The 23,774-nt window shown below is 44.0% G+C and overlaps 1 pseudogene; it reads right to left on the reverse strand.

The window, feature by feature from the left end:
- Positions 1-1,438: 1,438 nt before the first annotated feature.
- LOC116665325 lies at positions 1,439-18,158 on the reverse strand (annotated as a pseudogene).
- Between the last annotated feature and the right edge of the window lie 5,616 nt (positions 18,159-23,774).

Below are 23,774 nucleotides of genomic sequence, written 5' to 3' on the forward strand. Positions count from 1 at the left end.
TACATTTTTATTTTAAATGGCGAACTAAAAAATATAGTGAATGTATTAGTTAGAGTCCAGACAGGAGACAGAAATTACACAGCAATTTGCACAAGGAAAGTTAACTGTAAAGAGTTATTAAAAGGGAATTGGAGTAACATGAGTTTGGCCAGTAAGAGGTGAAGAGAGTGCTAAAGAAAACAGGAAGAGCAAACACAGCAGCTTTTGCCCCCAGGGCTGAGATGGAACATTCAGGAGAGGCCTCCCAGGGCTGAGAGCTAGACCTCGTGAGAAAGGGTATGACCACGGCTCTCTGGGTGGTGGGAAAGTCCAAAGAGGGCCGAACTGGTGAGACATTCCAGATGCTGCTCTCTGGAGTGCTGAGGAAGCCATCCAGAAAGTGAGCACCACGGTGCCCCAGAATTCCACGTGGGGTACCAGAGAAGCCACCAACATGAAGGTACCCCACTTTTGGCACTCTGCTATGAAGGTTCCTGTGGAGGTTCCAACAGAAGTCATTCACAGGGAAGTGCCGAGGGAAGCTGTCCACAGGAAGGCACTAGTGCTGGCCACCTGGCACTGCAGGGAGAGTTGTGCACGCTGCAGGAGCCTGATAAGCAAGCCCACTGGAACCAGGAAGAAGCCCCTTCCTCTTACAGTGTCCCTTCAGGACACTCTACTGACAAAACTTAATACCTCACTAATGGTCAAAGAGGACTGCTTTTCCATTATTGCCAAGCAAGTCATGAAGGATGAATTTGGAGCCAAAGGCAATAAAATGTTAACTGTCATAATGAATTAAGCTGATGGGTGGAGCTTGGGCTATACCCATGTTCATTCCAGGCCAGAAGTCGCAGATTTTCCTTTCAGAGAGCCAAGCCCACGCAGGAAGCCTGAGCCACCGATCAGGTAGCTGAGTGCGCTGGTCTCCACCTCCGTGGGTGCAATATCTTTTACGAAAGCCCGCTGGCCCTGCATAGTAGTCATTCCTTGTCTGCCCCAAGGCAGGCTGGGCCACATGGGTCTCCTCGGTCTTGTGATTTGAAACATATATAAAACAATATAAAAATGGCTTTCAGGTGTGTTAAGGTAAATAGTGAGTTAAGAATACTGCAAATATGTTTAGCAGCTAAATAAATGCCAATCATGGTTTTAAAATTTTTGCGGCATCCTCTTTGACAGTGTAATGACCTGGGCTCTGAGCCACTTACTAACTGTGTAACCTTGGGCAAATGACATCACCACTCTGTTCCTCAATTTCCCCATCTGTAAAGTGGGGATAATGGTGGCACCTACATCAGAGGATCATTGGGAGGTTTAAATGAGTTACTATATGTAAAGCTCTTGGCAGCACATAGTAAGCACTCTATACTTTAGGTATTATTATTAATATTTGAGAACAGTAACACCCTGGCCTACTTATGCTAGACCCCTCTGAAGTCCCTACAATCTCTCCCACGCTCCTTCTTTAGAATGTTGACCTTCTTCACAAATGCTGCTCCTAAGGATCATGTGGTCATGGTACAACCTCTGAATCCTGCCGGGTAGCCCATTAGTTCCACTGGTCAGTAGGACACTAGCTTGCTCTTGCATCATCAAGGCTGGACAATGAGGCTGAAAGCCAAAACAAGTAAACTGGCCCCCACATAACTGATCCAAACAGCTTGGGGCCTGGCACTACCAGTGGAAGAGCCTGAAAAGAAAAACAACCAAAAACAACGCACAGGCTTGTCTTTGTCGTGGCTGACCCAGCTCGCAGCCAGGCACGGAAACAGAGCGGCTTTATGAGAAAATGCCTTTCTCTCCACGCAGTAATTGAATCCAGTTGTGGATTGAGGTTGTACATTAGTAGGGTTTAAGAAAGGTTTGCCTCTTAGATATAGCTACCCCAGCTGAACAATCACTTATTTCTGTTAAATTCTCATTAAGCAGGGTGCTAAAGCATCCACGGACAATACGATTCTCTGGAACCTGGCTCTCACATTCACCCTACAGATATGCCGGGAATCTTTCAGGCTCTTCAAAAACTAAACTTCTTGGGTGGAGTCCAAGACAGCCCCTCTGGACACTGAATTCTGCTTTGTAGCAAGGAGTGTTTGGGGCAGTTTTAGGGCAGCTAAATGTTCAGATCACTTTAGATTGACTTCAGTGTAATTCCTCTTTAATGGGGTCTCCTGGTTGGTTCCTGTCTTTCTCCTGGAGAAGCCGTAAAGGGGAAGAGTTGGCCTATGGCTAGGGCAGGATGGGTCAGAGTCTGACCTGGTTGCATCTCGTCCCATGGCTGTTGCTGCCTGCTGACAGCCCGCTTCACTCAATGAAATGAAACAGTCCCTGCTCCAGCAACTGCCACCCACGTCAGGACAGCCAGTCTTACACCACCCAGCTGGAGTCCTGCCCTGAGCCCTCAGGGGCATAGATTCACAGATCTTAGCCAGCACCTCTTTAGTAAAGCCTTCTTTTTAAAAAAATTTAAATTACCTTGGTTGTCTTGTAAAGATGAAATGCTCCATGTGGGAAGTAGAGTGGCATACAGGTGAAGTTAAAAAGAGTAAAGTTTCTTTTATAGACATAAAACCAAAAGAGATAATTGGGCATCCACAGTGTGCACTGGCTGCCCTGTGTGGCATCATCCCTCCAGTCCTGGTCTGCTCTTTGAGCTTCCATCTTCCAGCTTCTCCCTGGGAAAGGCTTTCCCACCATGTTCATCAGCTTGCTGGGCAGAGAATAAATGGCTCATTCAAACACAGAGGAGAGTTGACTAAAGGGGCATTCCTCTCTCCTGGGTTGTTAAGCACCCACCCCTCGCTGAGGCCTTCTCTGCCACTGGAATTTGGAAGGATTGGGATGGTCTAAGTCAGCAACTAACATGCATAACTGCTATGAAGGGAAAGCCCATCTCCTGGCCTCCCAGAGCTCTCCCCTTCGCCACCTGCCACCCAGCTCCATCACAGGCCCCTTTGTCCCTTGGCCTGTGTGGATGAGCACAAGTTGTAAGCTCCCAGGGAAGATTTCCCCTAGAAACCCCCGGGGACCGCATTGGTGCCACTGTCACGGCTGAGAAGATGGAAGGTGGAAGAGAAAGACATCAGTACTGTGAAATCTTTGTTGATTTTCTAAAATTGAGTGGGAAAGAGAAAAGAAAAATGGGAAATGATTTCTGTGAGTGAAATCCTGTTCTGTTTATTTGAGCCCCAAGTTTCTAAACTAATCACCAAGCAACTAGCTGTGCTGGCCCTGGGCTGGGCCCAGAACACTAAGGTGCCCGAGACAGAGCCTCAGGTCTGTTTCAGGACCTCACACTGTGGCCAGAGGCCCTCCCCACCACCTCAAAGCCCCTACTCCTGTGTTAGTTTTCTAGGCTACATAACAAATAACCACAAACATGGAGCTTAATACAGTAGATATATGTTCTCTCATAGTTCTGGAGGGCAGAAGTCTGAGATCAAGGTCTAAGCAGGGCCACGCTGCCTCCAGCAGTTTTAGGGGAGATGCCTTCCTTGCCTCTTCCAGCTTCTGGTGACACCAGGCATTGCTTGGCTGTGGCTGCACCACTGCCATCTCTGCCTTTGTGTTCATGGCCTTCGCCTATGCTCTGTGTGTCTTCTCTCCTGTCTCTTCTGAGGACACTTGTCTTTGGATTAGGGCCCACCGGACAATCCAAGTGAACTCAAGATCTTCTCATTACATCTACAAAGACCCTTTTTCCAAATAAGGTCACATTCATAGTTCCAGGGGTTGGGATGAAGACATGTCTTTGGGACATCATACTCAACGCACTATTTGCTCCCCTGCCCCTGTCCTCATTCTCCCCTCCCTCTCCACCCTCACACTCGATCTAGAAACATGTCCAAGTTGCCTCACCAGAGAAAAATGAATTCTTTCTATCCTGTTACCCTCTCATCAACCTCTGCCATCCATTTTTTGTTCCTTCGTTCAGCTATCCAACCCTTCTGGAGAGAAATCTGTATTTGCTGCCTCCATTTCTGGCTGACCACTTAATTTTTTCACCACTTACTTTTCAAAGCAGTTTGTTTTGATGTATTTCAAGCATTGGAAAAGTGCAGAGAACAATATGACTTTTGCAATGTTTACATTTTTCTCCCACATTTTTGTGGTAAAACATGACATAAAATTTACCACTTTAAACATATTTAAATGTACTATTACATTTAATTTTAATTTCTGTTTGGTATAGGAAATAATTATAAATTATTTATTTTATTTAATGCAATTAAAATATCTTATTTAAATACCATTACAGTGGCATTAATCATGCCCACTTTTTTCAGTTCTTTGTAATTTGGCTTTGACCCTCACTCACCACTGTCCTATAAATGGTTCTCTCAAAGATCACCAGTTGCCATCCTCCACCTTCTCAGCCCCTGTACCAAAGTGGGTACTACTGACCACCTCCTTTTTAAAACTCTTTCTTCAGCTTCCCAGATCCCTGCTGTCTTCCTTGTTCAGCTATTTCTCTAACCCCTTCTCCCCCTGTTCCCTAAGTCAGGATTCTTCAAGGACCTGGCTAGTACCCCTTAGTTTGATTGCTCCCTTGGAAACTTCCCATGTTCTCACCCAATGTTCTGGCTTCAACCAACTCCTAAATGCAGACAACTCATCTAAGTTGAAGCCTGGACCAAAAGCTTAAGTTGATAGATTAAGCCTTCAAGACCTAGGTACACATTTCATGTTGTCTTCTGATCTCCACCTACACGGCCCATTAATACCTCAAACCCAGTATGTCTGCAAGGGGACTCATGGTCTGTATGAAACCTGTTCTCTCCCTGCCCCCATGTTCTCCCCAGATCTCTCCATATACCTCCATCCTCCCACTCACCCACTGTGGAAATCTTGGCACCATCTTTGCCTTCCATATCTATTCTGACCCTGTAACTTTTATCACTATGGCAACTCCACCACTTCACCCCACCCCGTGATGTATTTTCTATTCTGACATTCTCCTGCTTCCCTCTTCACCCTGGGAGACTACATTGGACCTCCCCCAGCTTTCCCTGCATCCATTCTCTCTATTTTCACTCCATTCCACACATTCTGAGTACAGTATTCTCCCTAAAACACAGTTCTAATCCACCTCATCAAAAACCCTCAGTAGCTCCCACTACTTTGAGAATAAAGCCTAAACTCCTCAGCCGAGCCTTCATTGCCCTCCCTGAACTGGCGCTGACCCTCTCCTGACTGCCACATACCCTTTGCTCCAGCCAAAGACATGAACCCTCTGTCCTCTGGACACATCCTATGCTTCATTCCTTACCTTTCCCTGTTCAAAATGTGGGTTTCATAGTCTTCTAAAAGACCTCTTTTCTTTCTGTTAAAATATGAGTAACAAAGTAAGAGATACTGACCAAAGAGAAGATTGCCAAATCCCACAAAGTGGAATCACCCACCTCTTATTTCCTGTACCAAACAGAAAACACAGTGCAGATTATTCTTATCTGACAGGGTTACAAACAGAGCTTTGTTTGCTCATGGAATTCACCAGCTTGGAGTGGAACCATCACCTTTTGAGAATGCAAACATTTCCTTGGTGACTCACCTGTAGGGGAAAGCATCAACTTTCCTGTTCTGAATTTCTGGAACAGAAAAGGGGCTCTGGTAGCAGATAAGATGGTAACAGAAGCTATCACTTCAAACCTGAAATCTTGTGACTGAGAGCTCCAGGAAGTCAAACTGTGCTAAAGATGAGATGCAAAAATTAAAAGGAAACTTCAGCCTGTAGAAATAATTGGAGGCACAAAGAAGATATAAGGTGCTTCAACGGGTGCTTGTTTCTCGTATATTCCAATTCCCAAGCCCTTGACCATACCAGAAGATGGCATCAGAATGCTTTTAAGAAGCCCACATGTATAGCTTACCAGTCCAGGCGTGCCAAAAGAACTAGCTCTTTTGGAAAATCTAGGTGTGGCATGCTTTAATCCATTTGAAAAGACCCTAATAGTATATCTTTCTGTCTATACAATATCTGAAATTTTAGACTATTCTTTTGGATTCCTTCTCCATTTAGTGTTATTCTGTTCCTGTGGCCCTTGAGATGTTCCAATGCAGGCTGAAGCTGTAGCTTCTTAAAGTACAAAAGCACTTTGAACTCTAAAAGCCCTGAGAAAGTCAACAGAACACAAGTTTAGGGAATTTTATGATTTCTTATCAGAGAGAGATTCTGGAATGTACAAGCTAGGCTTGAATCACTTGTGAGGGCTTCTAGTTGTGTCACCCTGGGAAAGGTATTTGACCTCCCTCAGCCTCATCTGTAAAATAGGATTATTAAGATTACTTTGCAGAGTTTTAAGGATTAAAAATAATATTTTAACAGACTAGCTCAAGACCTGGCATTGAAAAATTTCTTGCTAAGAGTAAAGTTCTTTTTTTTTTTAAATTGAAATACAGTCAATTACAATGTGTCATTTTCTGGTGTACAGCACAATGTCCCAGTCATGCATATACATACATATATTCGTATTCTTTTTCATTAAAGGTTATTACAAAATATTGAGTATAGTTCCCTGTGCTATAAAGAAGAAACTTTTTTTAAAATCTATTTTTATATATAGTGGCTAACACTGTAAATTTGGGTGAAAAGGAAGACTATGTTGTCCTTCATGTAGAATCCTTTCTGTGTTTACAAGACACATAAGAGATTTTTCTTTAAAGGAAAAAAAAATCTATGGTATTAAATGAGCTACTGTATGCCCTTCAGATGTGTTACCATTTAATATTCCTATTTATTTAATATTCTTTCCAGTCACTCCTTAGGTATGACTCTGGCACTTAATCACATTTAAAAGCAAAATAAAATGCAAGGAGCATTTCACATCCTGAGATAGATGTTCCCAGAATAGCCACACTATTCCCAGAACAGAGCTTGATTTTCACCTAAGGATCCTCTCCCCCACTTTCAGCTCCTGAGGGCTGGATGAGGCTCCACCCCAAGTCCAGGGTTCGAGCAAGTGGCCCAGATGTGGCCAATCAAAACATCATATTCTCCAGCCACAGTCATTGATTTAGAGATGACCACATGACCTAAATCAGTCCAATGAGCGGGTCACAAAGGAATTATGGGAGTCACTGGGAAAGACACTCACTCTTCCCTGCAGTAGACAGATCTGAGAGGATGTGAAGCTGAGGCTGCTACAGCCATGCTGTCACTGCATGGCAGTTGGTCAGGAAGGCAGCACAAAGAAGGCAGGCTGAGCAATGGAGAGAGCTCAAAGTTTAGAAACAGAATGGGATTTGAGCACAGCACGGGAAAAATCCCTGAGCTGAAATGGCGGAAGAGGGTAAAGGATGCAGGAATTAAAGGGTGAAAGAGGAGAAAGAGAAGAAGGGAGGCTGGAGAGGGAAAGAGTGGATACAATAGGTAAACAGGAGGGAAGGACAGGAGCAGCTTATCTGACCTATGAGGTCTGGCTCCTGTTCCTCCACCTTCTTCTGGAGGTCCTCCTCTATCACAGAAATTGAGTTACTAGTGTCGGGGAGGAAAAATCATTTTCCCTCTGCCCTTCTAGGCTCTTGGCTTAGACCCCTGTAATAAAAGAGAGATTAACAAGAGAAAAACATTTAATTACATACATAGATAGAAATGGGAGCCTCACAAAGATATGAGATTCAAAGAAGTGACCAAAGCAGGAAGCTTTTATACCTTTTAGACAAAGAAACAATACATTTGTGAAGAATTAATAAGACAAAGGGGTTTGAGGTTGGGTGACAAAGTAACAAGATTTGTTTATACATCCTTCTCAGCCCTAAATTCCCTATTTCAGGTGATAGAATACTTTCTACCCTCCTGGTACAGGGAAGGTACCTTTCACATGAGAGATTTATCTCCTGCTTTCGAGGGGACAAAGGAGGATCAAAGGGTCCTTCCTGTACTGGCTTTCTCAAGTTCCTTCAGTTAAAAATAATCAGTATGCCAAAGTGGTATATTTTGAGGAGACATATTCTGAGCCTCTACACTAGCTATTAAAAATGTGCAGCCTCCACATACAGCTTCCCTCTTGGAATTTATTCAAAGGAAATTATAAAGAGTATGCACAAAGATTTGTGTGCAAGGGTGTTCACCATACATTATTTAAGAGAACAGAAACTTGTGAACAATATTAATGTCTCACAATATATGTGCATGATATTTACTCATTTGGGTTTTGTGCGTTGTGTGTGTGTGTGTGTGTGTATCTATACTTCATATATGTATATACACTTTATATATATATTTGGTGAGTGTGTGTATATATATTCACACACTCACCCAATCTGAGAGGAGGTACACACAAATGTTATTAACAATAGCTGTTTGGTGGTGAGATTATGGCAGTTTTTTCTTTAATTTGTCCATTTGCTTACCTGTATGTTTTAATTTATTGTAGTAAGAATATGTATTGTTGGTGGAATGAAAAAGAAATAAAACAACCAAGTGTCAAGGCTTCAACTGGGGTAGAGCTCAGCTGCTGCTGACTTGCTGCCAAGAGCTCTTTCCAGGAAAGCCAGGTGAGGTGCCCCCACCCCCTCCTCAGGCAGAGTCACCACCTGTGGCCCTCCTGTGGGACCCACCTGGACTGCAACTGCAAAGCTGAGTTTGGCCCCAGAAACCATCCTCTGTTGAAAAGGGACACATGGCATATGAGGCTTTTGCTCGCTGGGCCAGGTCATCACGGTTTTCCTTCCAGGCAGACAGGCCACCGCCCAAGAACCAGGTGTGCTGGGGGTGAGCTCACCAGGAGGGGGTAGAGGGCTCTCCTGAGTGCCTCCCTGGCCTCATTAGCACCTCACTCTCTGCTGGAACCAGAGCACTAAGACAAAAAGCATCTTCACAGAGGTAATTGTACCTGTAGGGGAAAGACAGCCTTGGTTTTGGGGTGTGTTTTTCTTTTCCAATACATAAAAGCTCTTTATTTTTCTTAAATACTCTTCTAAAATGAACTATACCAAGTCTACCTCCTCCAGTGGGTAGTAGCTGTCTTAATGGCCTCTTAGTAGGATCCATAATTTTGTTTCCAGATACTAAATAGCAGTGCAGTTTAAAACAACAATTTTGGAATTGTTCTTGATTCCCTTCTCACTTCCTCCCCTCTCCTACCCTATGCGACGCAAACTTGGACCTAAACCCTGACTGATTGGAAGTCTATTTCCAGGACAGTCCCTGTCCCTACTTTCCCCTTCCAGTGCTGGTTCCTCTAATGTGCTTGCCTACAAGGCAGGACAGGGAAGGGGCCGAGGGTCTTACCCTGAAAGATCGCTGCTTTGCCTCGGAATAGCTGCTGCCTTCCTGGCCAACCTGGACTAACTGCCGATGCGCTCTGGGAGGCAAGCCGCCGAGTGCCGGCTTCCTCTGGGTGATACGTGTGTGCTTTAGAAGGACTTTAAGGGCAGGGATATGACAGATGCCCCTCAGCTCCTGTCACTGGATGTATACTCTACAAACTCTTTGGGCTCAAGCTCCCTGGGGAGTAGCAGAGTACTGTCTTGGGATGGGGATGGGATAAATCCAACTAGTTTCTAAGCAGCACACACTGAGCCACAGGGAACTCATTCCCCAGCCTTGACAAACTGGGTGCATTCAGACTACCCCCTGTAACCCTTCTTTCTGCCTGCTTTTCTTTCTCCAAGTCTCTTCTCTGTGCCTAATGATGTACTGGTAAATCAGAAGACCCTTTTCCTAATCAAATGTCCAAATGGGGAACTAATTTACACCCTGATCATTGTAAATTATTTTCCTAGAACCTCCTCAGCAGAGAGAAGGTACGGCTACCCCAACTTCGCATCCCCACAGGAAGGGGAGGAATTGCCTCTCCTCATACCCACTACACTGCAGTGACTCTTAGGCTGACTTCTCTCTCCTTCCTAGTCTTGTTAGGTGGAAGACGGTGATTGGTGGTAACAGGGCACATCTGTCTCCTCTTAGGAACCCTTGGTTCTCTGATTCCTGTGGATGTTGGCTCAGGTATTGAGAACCTCTCTGTTCTCACTCTTGAGTCCTAATAGCCAAGTCCAGCACAACAGGAAAGGTCCCATTCAATAGCTTATAATATGTTTAAAGTAAATAAATTTCCACTTCCAGAGCTCTTCATTCCTTTGTGTAGATCCAGAATTTTATCTGGAATCACTTTCTTTCTGCCCAAAGGACTTTCTTTCTCTCTCTCTCTCTTTTTATTGAAGTATAGTTGATTTACAATGTTGTGTTAGTTTCAGCTGTGCAGCAGAGTGACTCAGTATTTTTACAGATTATACTGCATTATAGATTATTACAAGATAATGGCTATAATTCCCTGTGCTATATCCTTGTTGCTTATCTATTTTATATATAATGGTTGGCATCTGTTGATCCCATACCCCTAATTTGTCCCTCCCTTTTCCCTCTCCCCTTTGGTAATCACAAGTTTGTTTTCTATATCTGTGAGTCTATTTCTGTTTTACACATACATTCATTTGTATTATTTTTTAGAGTCCACATATAAGTGATATCATACAATATTTTTCTTTCTCTGTCTGATGTATTTCACTAAGCAGAATATTCTGTAGGTCCATCCACATTGCTGCAAATGGCAGTATTTCATTCTTTTTTATGGCTGAGTGGTACTCCATTGTGTGTGTATGCATATATGTGTGTTTGTGTATATATGTGTGTATATATATATATGTACACACACACACACACATATATCACATCTTCTTAATATAACTGTCTGTTGTTGGGGACTTGGATTGTTTCCATGTCTTGGCTATTATAAACAGTGCTGCTATGAACATTGCTGTCCCTGTGTCTTTTCAGATTAGTATTTTCCTTTTTTTTTTTTTTTTTCTGGATATATATCCAGGAGTAGAATTGCTGGATCATATGCTAGTTCTATTTTTGTTTATAAAGAAACCTCCATACTGTCCTCCATAGTGGCTGCACCAATTTACATTCCCACCAACAGTGTATAAGGGTTCCCCTTTCTCCACATCCTCTCCGACTTCTGTTATTCATGAACTTTTTGATGATAGCCATCCTGACAGGTGTGAGGCGATTCTTCATTGTGGTTTTGATTTGCATTTCTCTAGCAAATAGTGATGTTGAGCATCTTTTCAAATACCTGTCAATCATCTGTAGGTCTTCTTTGGAAAAATATCTATTCAGGTCTTCTGATCATTTTTTGATTGGGTTATGTTGTTGTTGTTTTGATATTCAGTTGTATGAGCTATTTGTATATTTGGGATATTAACCCCTTGTCAGTCACATCATTTGCAAATATTTTCTCCCATTTCATAGGCTTTTTGTTTTGTTGATGGTTTCCTTTGTGGTGCAAAAGCTTTTAGGCTTATTTAAGTCCCATTTGTTTATTTTTGTTTTTATCTCTTTTGCCTTATGAGACTGATCCAAGAGAATATTGCTATGATTCATGTCAAATGGAAGGACTTTCTTTAACGTTTCTTATAGTATAGGCCTACTAGGGATCAATTATTTCAGTTTTTATGTGTCTGAAAAAGTCTTTCTTTTGCATTCATTTTTGAAAGCTTTTTGCTGGGTATAGAATTCTAGGTTGATAATACTTTTCTTTCTGTACTTCAAAGTTTGTTGTTCCTCAGTCTTGTCACTTGCTTTGTTTTTGACAAGAACTCTGCTATCGTCCTTATCTTTGTTTCTCTTTTCATATCTTAACTTTTTTCTCTGACTACTTTTAGATTCTCTCTTTATCACTGGTTTTGAGAAATTTGATTATGATATACCTTGGCATAATTTTCTTCATGTTTCTCTTGTTCGAACTTACTTTGTTCAATGCTGGATATTCTTCCATTTTAAAAATATTCTTGAGTGTTGTTCAGGGACATTGTAAGTTACTTGGAAATAGTTTGATCCTGTCAAGACTTGCTTTTAAGCTTTGTTAGGGAGGACCAGAACAGCCTTTAGTCTAAGGCCCCACAACTAAAACAATACCCTTCTGAGCACTCTATGCAATGCCCCATGAATTACAAGATTTTCAACTCTGGTTGGTGGGAGTAGGGTCTATTTCCCAACCTGTGTGATCTCTAGGGATTGTTCCCTCTGATCCTTTTGGGTGGTTCTTTCCCTGGCCTCATGCAGTTCCCTCCTATGCATGTGCTGATCAGTTGAAGACTCAAAGGGGACTCTCTGTAGAAGTCCAGAGTTCTCCCTCTTATGTGGCTCTCTTTTCTCTAGTATTCTGTTCTGTGAAGTCTAGCTTCATTGGTCTTCTTGGAATTCCTGCTTCACCTTCTCTATTCAGGAATACTGCTGGAGTCCACCCATATTCCTCTCTCAATGCCATGGCCTGGAAATTCTCTCCAGGCAGTGAGCTGGGGGCAGTCATAAGACTCACCTCATTTTTCCCTACTCTCTCAGGAATCAGTGTCATGCACTGCCTGAAAATCCAATGTCCAATGTCTGAAAATCATTTGTTCAATTACTTAGTCTGGTTTTTCACTTTATTTGGAACCCTGCTTTTAGTGTGAGTTTCCTGGAATTCCTGGAGTCATGGATGTTAGCTCTTAGATGGGCTTTTTAGGAATCATCTAAGTCCATACCTCCCATTTGCCAGAGAAGAAACTGAGGGAGGAGAAGGGAGCAGCCTGAGTTTGTGGCAGACCCTAAACTGGGCCAGGTCTCTTGACTTCAGATTGCAGTTGTTTTGAAAGAAGTAAGCTCCTAGGAGAAAAGAAGGAACTTGGGAAATTTCAAATTAAGACTCCATCATGTCAAAGAGAAAGTAGAGTAAGTTGCTCTCAGTGTCTCACCGTCTTCCTTGTTTCAACATTTGCCATATTTGTGCCTTTGATGAGGTCAGCCCCTTAACTCAATTTCTGCATTGATAATATAGAGCTTTCCATTCCCTCCAGATTTTCTCTACCAAGTCAGTCTCCTAGAATAACCGAATGATATTATGGAATCTCAGAACCAGGAAGAGGCAGATAGCAGAGCTGGGATTTAAGCTTATACCCCAAAGATGTCCCAAGGGAGCCTGGACATCATCTGAGCCAACACATCATATTATAAACAAGGGACCTGGGACCAGACAAGCTCACTGGTGCACCCAGACAGGGCTAAGATCTTGGTTTTGCTCTCAGATGCCCACCTCTGAAAGACAATGTGCTTAACTGAAACAGTCAGCTCTAAATGATGCTGCATTTTAATATACGTTGAGCTCACCACATCATTTACTCGCAAGGACTGCTCCAAACCCAGCTGGAAATTTGTATCAGAAATTTTTCCAACTCTTTTTGTCCATATTTTCAGAGCACTTACAATTGCCTGTTTTGCTTGTTCATCCATGCAGCAGAGTGAGAATTCCCAACAGGAACCTGGGGTCACTATGAGAGGAAGTTTTTGGAAGGGCAGACAAGTGTCAGAGAGAAGGAGGAAGAAGGAGGAAGGAAACAATGAAAGCAATGGCGCATTTTCCAGGTCATTTAAAAAGCCTCCAATCTGGACACTGAGTAGATAAGTATTTTTCTTTGCTTTAGCTCCTTTTAAGGAAAGACCCCCCTCTGCATTTACTTGAACACAATACTAATCACACACTTCTCAGCACGTAAAAAGTCTGGACGTTCAGGTTTTGATGTCCAAGGCAACCTTGGCTTTGCTTTGTTGATCAGTCATCACAATGGGGCCTTTCACTGCAGTACCACGCGGTTCCGGGCAACGTGACCAAAGATCTGGCAAAGGCTCTGGGCAGCACAAAGGAACGGAACTTGTCTTTGTGCTGTGAGTGCAGTGTTGGTGTTCGGAGTAACTTGTGATTGCTCCTCAGTTCAGAGCTCGGGCAGCAGTCTGAGCCAACTCAGTTGCACTTTTTTACCTCTGTCCTGCATCTGAGGCTCCTCCGTGGCCAGAGATAAGCAAAGCTCCCAGGACAGAGACGGCAGCAGGGCCAGGGCAAGGACCACTTGGGGAAACACACGCTAGGTGCTTATATAAAGACATTTTATAGTGGTCCAAAAAACACCCCTCTGTACATACTGCAGTGATTATTTTAACTTCTTTTATGAACTTGTAAGTTTCCAGAGATTGTTGAATTAAGCAGAGTCTGAAATTGGAGCATTTTCACATAGATAAAAGCATGGGAAAATGAAATGGTGTCCTCAGGAAAAGCTTCATGGGAAAATATACCTTGTATCCAACTGAAGGAAAAACTGTTCCAAAAATTATCTTTAAGGCAGATTTACTGGATGTTACCTAATACTCCCCACGCTGCCCATTCAGCCTGAAGTGCTGCCTCCAGGGACTTTTGATCTCAATCCACAGGAAAAGGCTTTAATCTGGGCAGGAAGGAGGGGGCCGGGCAGAGCTAGGCTGGAGTGGCATTCTGTCCATGGATTAGTCCTCACCTCTTGACGAGAGCACCAGAATGCTAACAGGGCATTCAACCCCAGAACACGGAAAGGTCCCGTGTACTTTCTAAACCATCAACAATTCATTATGTTCGGCCCAGTTTGGGGGGCTAATGGAAAATGGTACCCATCATATGGAGTTTATTGAACTATGTGTACTCTGGACACCCTGCTGTGCTCCATTATCACAGTTTCACTGAGGACCAGCCTCCAAGAAAATCTAGAAAACCATGAGAATATTAATGACAAGATAAATGGTTTTTATCAAATTCTTACCCTATTCTTGGCTCTTTACATGCAATATCTCATTTAATGCTGAAAACAATACCATTAGGAAGGGATCAGCAGAGCCCCTATCTTATAGAGGAGGAAGCAGGCTCAGAGAGGTTCATGAAGTGGCCCAACATCACAGGACTTAGTGCCATGATTTAAATACAGGCGACATGGACCCCCAGACCACGCACTTACCCACCAGCTATTGTAGGTATAGTCAGGGAGCAGAAGCAGGAGGCAGCAAAAAAGAGAGGTATAGTGATTGGGGTTGAACTGAAAGCAAGGCTTGGATAACATTCCCTGTGAATCTCCCAAAGCCAGGAGGGAGAATTTCCCTCCACTTCTGCGGACTGAGAAAATGCAGAGGAAATTTAAAAACAAAAACAAAATCCTACTCCAAAGGAGGAGCGAGAAAAGCGTTGATGGCAAAGTATCAACGAAATGCTGTGGTTTGTGCTCTTTATCTTTTCTCTCTGGGTCCCCTAGCAACAGTTAAGTAACATCGATGTTAACTCGAGTAACGTGCTGACTTAACTGTTCCTCCAGGCAGCATCACTGCTAAACAGAAACGCATGCTGATTTCTGCTCCGTTAAGCAAGGGAAACATCATCAGGGTCTGCCTGGTGGAAAAAGACAAAAAGCAGAGAGAAAGATGTTTAAATTTCAAGGTTATGCAAAAACAGAGAAGAATGAACAGGTCATAAATTAGTTTTTGAACTATTAAGCTACTAACAAAATCCTAACACTCACCAATATAGAGAGAGCAGAGGAAGTAAGAGGGTAGAGAGTCGTGATTGAGGCTGTTTTGCCACAACATATTGCTGCTGACACATTTTTCTAGTGTCTGAAAATAATCAGGCTTTAAAATACATATGCATTGTCTTTTGAGACGTGTGTAGCCTCAGGGTTGAAAAACAAACAACTCTATTGCCATGAGCTCATGCTGGAGTCGGTGTAAATTGCTTCCCCTCCTTATGTATAATGTTTCTAATTAGGACTATCATGGAGGATGAGCTTTGTGGGCTGTTGAATTGGCTCTTTGTGCTAATTGCAAACAGAGGGCTCTGTACTGGCCTGTGCTCGGCTGACCTGCTTCTAAGAGGCATCACTAGATGGGGAGGGTGACTCCCCCCAGTCTGCTCCCTGATGTCCCATACCAGGGAAACACCGGAGGGGATGTGCCCTCACCCCCTCACCATACCTGTCATTAAAAACAAGACATTTTTCCAAGATATGTGAATAGACAATGACTGGTTTCTAGTTTGCCCTTTTACTCCAATAAGACCTTTATGATATGATGTAATTTCTTTTGTGTTATGATTCCTACTCATCTTGTATGAAACTTACAGGATTTAATCTATGTTACGTAGTTCAAAATGAAGTCACAGTGGCCAATGTGAACAAGCTAGTTGTTTTGAAACGTGTGCTGTAGGACTGTGAGTGTCTTCAAGTCATAAACTGAGAGTGTTACTTTCGATAAGGAATTTATTTAGTAACGTCTGCAGAAAGATTTCACCGGAACAGAAGGAGCAACTGATAGAGACAAGACCCCGGGGTGTAACCATTGCACTCTACTGATGGCCTCCTTGAAAACAGACCCCTAAAATTGTTCTACTTCTGTGAAGAATGTCGTGAGTATTTTGACAGGGGTTGCATTGGATCTGTAGATTCCTTTGGGTAGTACAGCCATTTTGATAATGCTGATTCTTCCAATCCAAGAGCACAAGATATCTTTCCATTTCTTTGTATCATCTTCAATTTCCTTCATCAATGTTTTACAGTTTTCAGAGTGTAGATAACCTCCTTGGTTAACTTTATTTCTAGGTATTTTGTTGTTTTTTGTTTTTTTAACTAAAATGATGGTATTTAATGGGAACCCGAGGTATGGTTACAATTACGTAGTCCAACACAAAAAACCCGTGAGTGATCAGGAGTTGGAAGGTTGCAAAATAACGAGGGTAACACTGGGTACAGGAAGAAGAGCTGCTTCAGAACATCAGGAGCCAGGCTAATACGGCCTCTCCCTGCATTCCTGTCTGTGCTCACCCCTGGAGTCCATCTTGCCAGGGCCAAAGCCACCTCTGTCCCCACCACCCCAGCCCCCTCGGAAGCCTCCACGGTCCCCTCCTCGGCCTCGGTAGCCGCCCCAATCATAGCCTCCTCTGCCTACACAACGATCATCTCCGTGGTTAGCCCCCATGTGAGAGCCTCCTGGTCCCCCTCCTGGTCCATCTGGTTTAGGGGCCTTACACTGGTTGCATTCATTCCTCCAAGATAAGTTCATGTTCTCACACGTAGGATTAGGACACTTCCAGTCCCCAGCTTGCCGCTGTCCTCCACTGCCACCACCACCACTGGGGAATCCTCCTCGGCCACCACCACCACTGCCACCACCTCCATAGCCTCCACAGCCCATGGGTCCTCCTCACCCTCGGACTCCACGACCATTGCCACCACCCCGATTAAAGTCTGCTCGTTGAGTAACAAATGAGACCTTGATGGGATTCCCAGATAATTCTTTACCATCAAACCAGTCAATAGCTGCTTTAGCGGAAGGTGGGTCATCAAATGATACCATTGCCTCGCCCTTCAGCTTGCCTGTTTCCCTATCTGTGTACAGATTAATCATGGGCTGTCCCGTTTTCTTGTTTGTCTTAATGATGCCAATCTGCTTGAAGCAGTCAGCCACAGACTCATTCTCGCCCAGGCCTTGCACGAAGATGGTGTTGTTGTCTCAATTATCCTGTTCAGAGTCGTGACGTGATTCTTGGTCCCAAGGGCCACCAAATTTATTGAAGCCACCACAGTCACTTCCGCCCATGCCGTCTCTGGGTTCATAGCCACCTCCACAACCTCTGGGTTCATAGCCACCACCACCGCCGCCACCCTGGCTGCGGCCCCCATGGTCCTGCTGGTGTCCCCCGTTGCCACCACTCTGGTCCTGACTGCCATAACCGCCGCCACCACCACTCATGGAGGACTGGTCTTGGCCATAGCCACCTCCACCACCCCCTCCACCACCGCTGCTGTTGTACTGGTTCTGCTGTCCAGAGCCCTGAGTGGGGTTATAGCTCTGCTGCTGTCCACCATAGCCAGACTGCTGGCTGTAGCCCCCGCTCTGGGGCTGGCCATAGCTGCTGCTCTGAGAACTGCCACCGTAGCTTCCCAAGGTGCTACTAGGAGCTGGCTGCTGGCCATAGCCAGGGTATGAGGACTGCTGCCTGTAAGATGACTGAGAACTTTGGCTGCAGCCATAGCCACTAGTTGAGCCATAACCCTGGGGAGATGACTGTGTGCCGTAGCCTGTGTTCTGGGTCTGTCCATAAGAACCACCATAGCTGCTCAGGCCATAACCTAAAGTGTCCAGTGACTGGCCATAACCACTGTAACTCTGCTGTCCATATGGCTGATTGCTCTGCTGGGAAAAGCACTGCCCAGGCTGGGTAGGGTAGGCCCCATAGCTTTGGGTTGCTTGTTGGCTATAGTCGTTTGAGGCCATGTCTGCGCATGCATGCAAAGGCCAAGAAGCAATAAGGTTCCAACACCAAAGAGCAGCAACGCCTCGAGGGCTGAAGGTATTTTGTTATTTTTGATGCAATGGAAATGTTTATGTCAGTTATAAAATTCTGGTTTTTGAAGTAAAAAGAAAAAAAAAGTGAATGAAGGGCAACAAATGGCAAAATACCCTTCTTTCTTATGGGTGAGTTGTATTCCATTACATACATATGCTTTATGTGCTTTATCCATTCATCTATTGATGTGCACTTAGGATGCTTCCGTATCTTGGCGATTATAAAGAATGTTGTTGTTAGTAGTGGGGTGTGTATCTTTTTTAATTAATTCTTATTTTGTGATTGGCTTTATTCCTTTGATAATTATGTAAGTTTGAAAAGCTAAAGCTGTAAATGTCCTTAGAAACAATGAACAGTAAATATATGTAAATTTTTTAAATATGTGCAGTATATTGTGTGTATGTATTTACATGCGATATATTGTATGTGTGCAGTCAAACTGTAACAATTCTACCTAATAAAACTGAAAAATGAAAAAACAAAAAAAGAAAACCATTGAAAAAATAAAAGAGAGAGAGAGACCCCTGAGCCCAGTGACTCAGAGACTTTTCACTGGAGGACCCAACTCCACGCTGCTCAGAGCCGGTCCAGGTGGACACTGAGGCCCTGGCAGAGCTGAGGGTGACTTCTTCCCACTCAAGCTGATCATGAACCCATCGACGAAACGAGGCCCACTGCTCTGGACGAGATGCGTCCTTCCCAGACTTCTCCTTGGAATGGTAATTACCCCCTTTTCCATTTTCTCTACTTTGAGTGAGCTGTGTTGTGGGCTAATTATGTACAAGGAACCGAGAATTGAACCTTAGCTACATGTCATGTATCTCTAATCCTGGGATTCTCACTTGGCCTCACTCCTGGGCCCTGCGACAAACACTTTAATTAACAAAAGTCCAATTTGAGATCATTTCTCTAAGAGGCAACTATTTACCTAAAAGGAGTAAGGTGAACAATAAACGCTGGCTCCTCCCTCTGCATCAAAGCTTTGGGAATGTCCCACTTTGCCCTTTGTGAAGTGAAAATGGGCCAGGCCTCCCCTCCCTGAAACACTGAGGCCTTGGAGAGAGGCAGTGACCCAGAGGGCATGAGTCTCCCTGGCTTGCACTCTCCTGCTCCCCACCTCTGACACGCTTCTCTGTGCAGGTCAGAGACATTAAAGAAGTCAACCCTCAGACACCTGAGGAGCTGATTGTGAACAGGTGATTTCCTCCCACGGGTCAACCTCAGTCATCCTTTTAAGAACTTCCTCCTGGATGCCAGGCCCTGTGCCCTTCCTGGGTCTGGTTGTAGTGGGCAAAGCAGAAAAACAGTGTTGGATTGGCTCAGCTCGGAGGTCTCCCATCCTTGGTCTCAGAAGACCAAGTAAAGACCCCTTGTTGATCTCGATAAATATTTCCATTGTGGGACCTGGAGGCACCATAGTACCTAAGAGGTGTCAGAAATATCCTGGAGGGTGGGGGCTATTGCTGAAAGTCTTCCCCTGAGGATCCTAATAAACTCAGATGGAGTGACTGCGGTGATCTTGGGCAGGCTTCTCATGCCTCAGGCGGGTTGTATCACTGCCTTGTCCAGGCCTGCAGAGTCAGAGGAGCCCAGCCCACAGAGCAAAAGCCACATTGGAAGAAGTCTGGTACTGCCAGAGAAAGCCCCCTCGTGGAGGCCCCAAGGCAAACCCCAGATCCTTCTGCCCACGAACCCATTGGCAGCTCCCTGGGGACTGGAAACGGAATAGGGCATAAGGTCCCAGAGCCAGCAGGACATGAGGTTTGTGGATAGTCTGGCTGCAAACCAGGCCATGGAGGCGGCACTGGACGGCTGCTCTGAACCACAGAGGCACTCTGCGCCTTATGCCTGGTGGTTTCCCAAGGCCCATCTGATGCCCTAACCGTGACCTAGTTTTCTACCTAAGCTGAAATGAGAAAAACAAGGATAATACAGTGAGTTTTTCATTAAGCAGATTTGCTCAATTTTAAAGAACTGCCATTTGTTCTGGGACTATGTCCTTTCTACATTTTTGGTAGAAGAAAAGTACTTAATTTGAAGAAACAGATGGGATAATATATCAAAGGATAACATTTTTGGTTTTGCTTTTTAATAGTCCTGTTTATCAAAAGAAAATATAACAGTACCATATCATTCCCCCATCTTGTTTGTACATTTGTGTTTGTTTGTGTGCATAGTAGATTAAAGATGGTCCCCAATTCTTCAGCACTTCTCCCACTGAGAGGCGCAGCTAATCTGCTTCCCCTCGAATCTGGGAGGGCCTTAGTGTCTTACTTGGCTAAAAATGTAAATAAAGTAATAAACTTACTTTATTAAAAATGTGGTTGACATGACATTCTAGAACTTCTGAAATGAGATCATGGGAAGCCTGTAACTTCCTCCCAGGCCTCTTGGAACCCAACTGCCATGCTGTTAGGAAGCCCAAGCAGCCAGAAGAAGAGACCCACAGAGAAAGGAAGCAAGGCCCGGGCCATTGGCATTGGACAGGCTCCCAGCTAAGAGCCAGCACCAACCCGACCATCACTCGGTGAGCCCTTCTAGAAGTGGGTCCTGTAGCCCTAGCTGAGCCGCCATAGCTGATACCACATGGAACAAAGGTGAGTCCCATCAAGCCCTGCCCAAATTACTGATTCCTGAGGAAAATAAATGATTTTTGTTGTTTTAATTCACTAAATTTGAGGATGGTTTGTGACACGGAAATAGCCAGAATAGCTTGTTTGTTTAAATGGTTTGTGAAATTCAAAAGTCAGAGAACACCTTTATTGTTTATTTAACGTCGGTATTAGGCAAAATAATGCCCCCTCAAGGTATCCAAGTCCTAATCTCCAGAATCCGTGAATATACATGGCAAAAGGGAATTAAGATTACAGATGGAATTGAGATTGCCGATCAGCTGACTTTAATATAGAGAGATTTTCTTGGATTATCTGGATGGACCCAGTATAATCACAAGGGCCCTTAAATGTGGAAGAGGGAGGCAGAAGAGGACGTCAGAGTGATGCAGTGTGAGAAGAAGCTGACCTGCTTTGAAGACAGAGCAAGGGGGCCACCAGTCAGGGAATGCGCATGGCTCCGAGAAGCTGGAAGAGGTGAGAAAACAGTTTCTCCCATAAAACATCCAGAAAGGAATGCAACCCTGCCAACACAGTGATTTTAGCCCAGTGAGACCTGTGTCAGACTTCTACCTCCAGACTACAAGAAAATAAATTTGTATTGTTTAAGCCACTAAATCTGTGGTCCTTTGTTACATAGAAAACAAGTACAGCTCCTAGCCTGCTCTACTGCCTATTGACCTTTTAGAGTCATAAGCCATGGTTAAAACTGTCTAAAAGCTTGTATTGAGGTGGGAAGCCCCAGGAAAAGACTGGCAGAACACCCAGGCAGGGACACTGCTTTCCCACCAGTGCCATCCAGTTCTCTGGCCTGGCAGCATTATCTCGCTTTTGTGCTTCTGTAAAACAGCTTGCTTCTATTGGTTCCTGAAGCTCACTCCTGATTGGTCCATTTGTAATACCTGCTCTGCATATGGCGTGAACCTAGCTCACTTCTGATTGGTCCATTTCTATCACTCCTGATTGGTCCATTTCTAACACCTCATTTGCATAAAGCTCACTCCTGATTGGTCCTTTTCTAACACCTACTCTGCACATGATGTTGTAAAGTCTTGACTGGAAGCCTATAAAAGCCTGTGTAAGCCTACAGACAGGGTCCAGAGCTTGGAGTGTTAACTACTCTGGGCCTGCTGGCGTAATAAACCTGAGTTCTCCAACCCTCTGAGTGCCGCTTGGCCTCTTGCCAGGATCCAGGTTGCTGTAACACTGAGCTATAACACGCTTTGCTGTAACAGTATAGTACTGATTTTAAAGATGAGTCCATATAAACCTATAGGTTCTAGGGCCAAATAGCTCATTTGTAACATACCCAGGACTAGAACTTGGATCCTCTAAAATTTAAACTTGTGAGGAGATAAAATTGGAGGGTTGTATCTGTTTTGTTCACCATTGTACCTCCAGCGCCTAGAACAGTGCCTGGAACATGGTAGATATTTACTTAATGAAGGAATAAAAGCTGATACCTAAATGTTCTGCTTTAACCACTTGCTCCAGTAAGGTTACCAAAGGACAAAAACAGCAGCTTTTTAAAAGACAAAAACATCTCCATTGTATCCTATATTTTACATTCAGCGATGTGGCTTTGAACAGTGTTCTATTTTAAAATCTAACCATTTGTTTCATTTTAATGATAAGTTATTATATTTTTATACAGCTATATAGTACAGATTCAATGATATAAATAAAAATTCAAAAAGTATGAAAGAATAAAGTGAAAAATACATTTTATTTTCATCCCAGACACCCAAAGGTAACCACAGTTACCACTTTCTGTGTGTTCTTCCAAAGATATCAAGACATATCTTTGAGAGTTGAGACTCTGAACAGTTTTAAATACGTCTAATGTAGTCTTTGGATTTTGACGTTCTCCTCAGCACCTCTGTTGTGATGTGTCACTTGGGCTTAATGGCCCTGAAAGAGTCAGAAATATTCCCTGTGATTGGACAGGACCCATCCAATGAGGCTCAGCCTACCTGCTGCAGAGGTCAGGGTCTCCTCAGGGCTCCTGCAGACCTCTGGGAGTGGGGCTTATGGTGGCTGTTTAACTCCAGGGCTTGTTGACTGGGACCCAGCTGGATGTGGGGCTTTGTCCCATGTCCTGCAGCTGGTGAAGAGCCAAGATTACAGTGGTGTTTTCCTGACACATTGTGTGGTGTTTGTTGTTTATACAGTATCCTGCTTTAATCACTGGACACTGATTTAGTTTAAGAAGCTAATTGGCTCCTTCTCATGAACCAAAGTCCAAGAGGTGGCCAGGGGTTATCTCAAGATGCCAGGTGAGAAGGAGGGAACAAGGAACTGAAGTGCCCTTCATCCTTCCTCACATATCTCACCCCTCCCTGAGAGAGACTCCTTGTCATCCTCCCTTAGGACTACACACCTCCTCTCTGCAGCACTGTGTCCCATTATTTACATTTCTAATACATTTACATAGTTTATATGACATATAAAATAGATGCACAATAATTACAAATAATTACAGTGTCATTATTTGATTAGAATCTAGACAACCTTCATTTAGACTGGAAGCCTCCTGACAGCAAGGATAGTGCTTCTTTGTACTCACAGTGTCTCCATCACCTAAGGAAGCACGTGACGGGTGGGTGCTGGATACAAATGTGTTGAATGAATGAATAAATGAGCAGAAGCCTACTCTTGTGCTCTATGTGTATTTCCTTTTTCAGTTCTTACAACAACCTTAGGTAAACAGATTGTGTTATTACCCTCTCTAACACATAGGAAAACCAAGACAGAAAGCACTTAAGTAATTTGCCTGTGATTATATTGCAAATGGCAGTCTGGCGCCAGACTCTACATGCTTGACTACCACATCTCATGGCCCTTCAATAAAATTTAAGGCAGGCACCTGAAGACTGAGGCTCAGATGCCAAGTAAAGCAACAACAGCTTGCAGAGCCCAGCAAACAGAAGCATGTGCAAGACCAGGGATGTGGGAAGCAGAGGAAAGAGTCAGACAAGCTGTGGGTTCCTCAACAGGGATC

This window comes from Camelus ferus, chromosome 8 (assembly GCF_009834535.1).
Source record: "Camelus ferus isolate YT-003-E chromosome 8, BCGSAC_Cfer_1.0, whole genome shotgun sequence".
Classification (NCBI taxonomy): Eukaryota; Metazoa; Chordata; class Mammalia; order Artiodactyla; family Camelidae; genus Camelus; species Camelus ferus.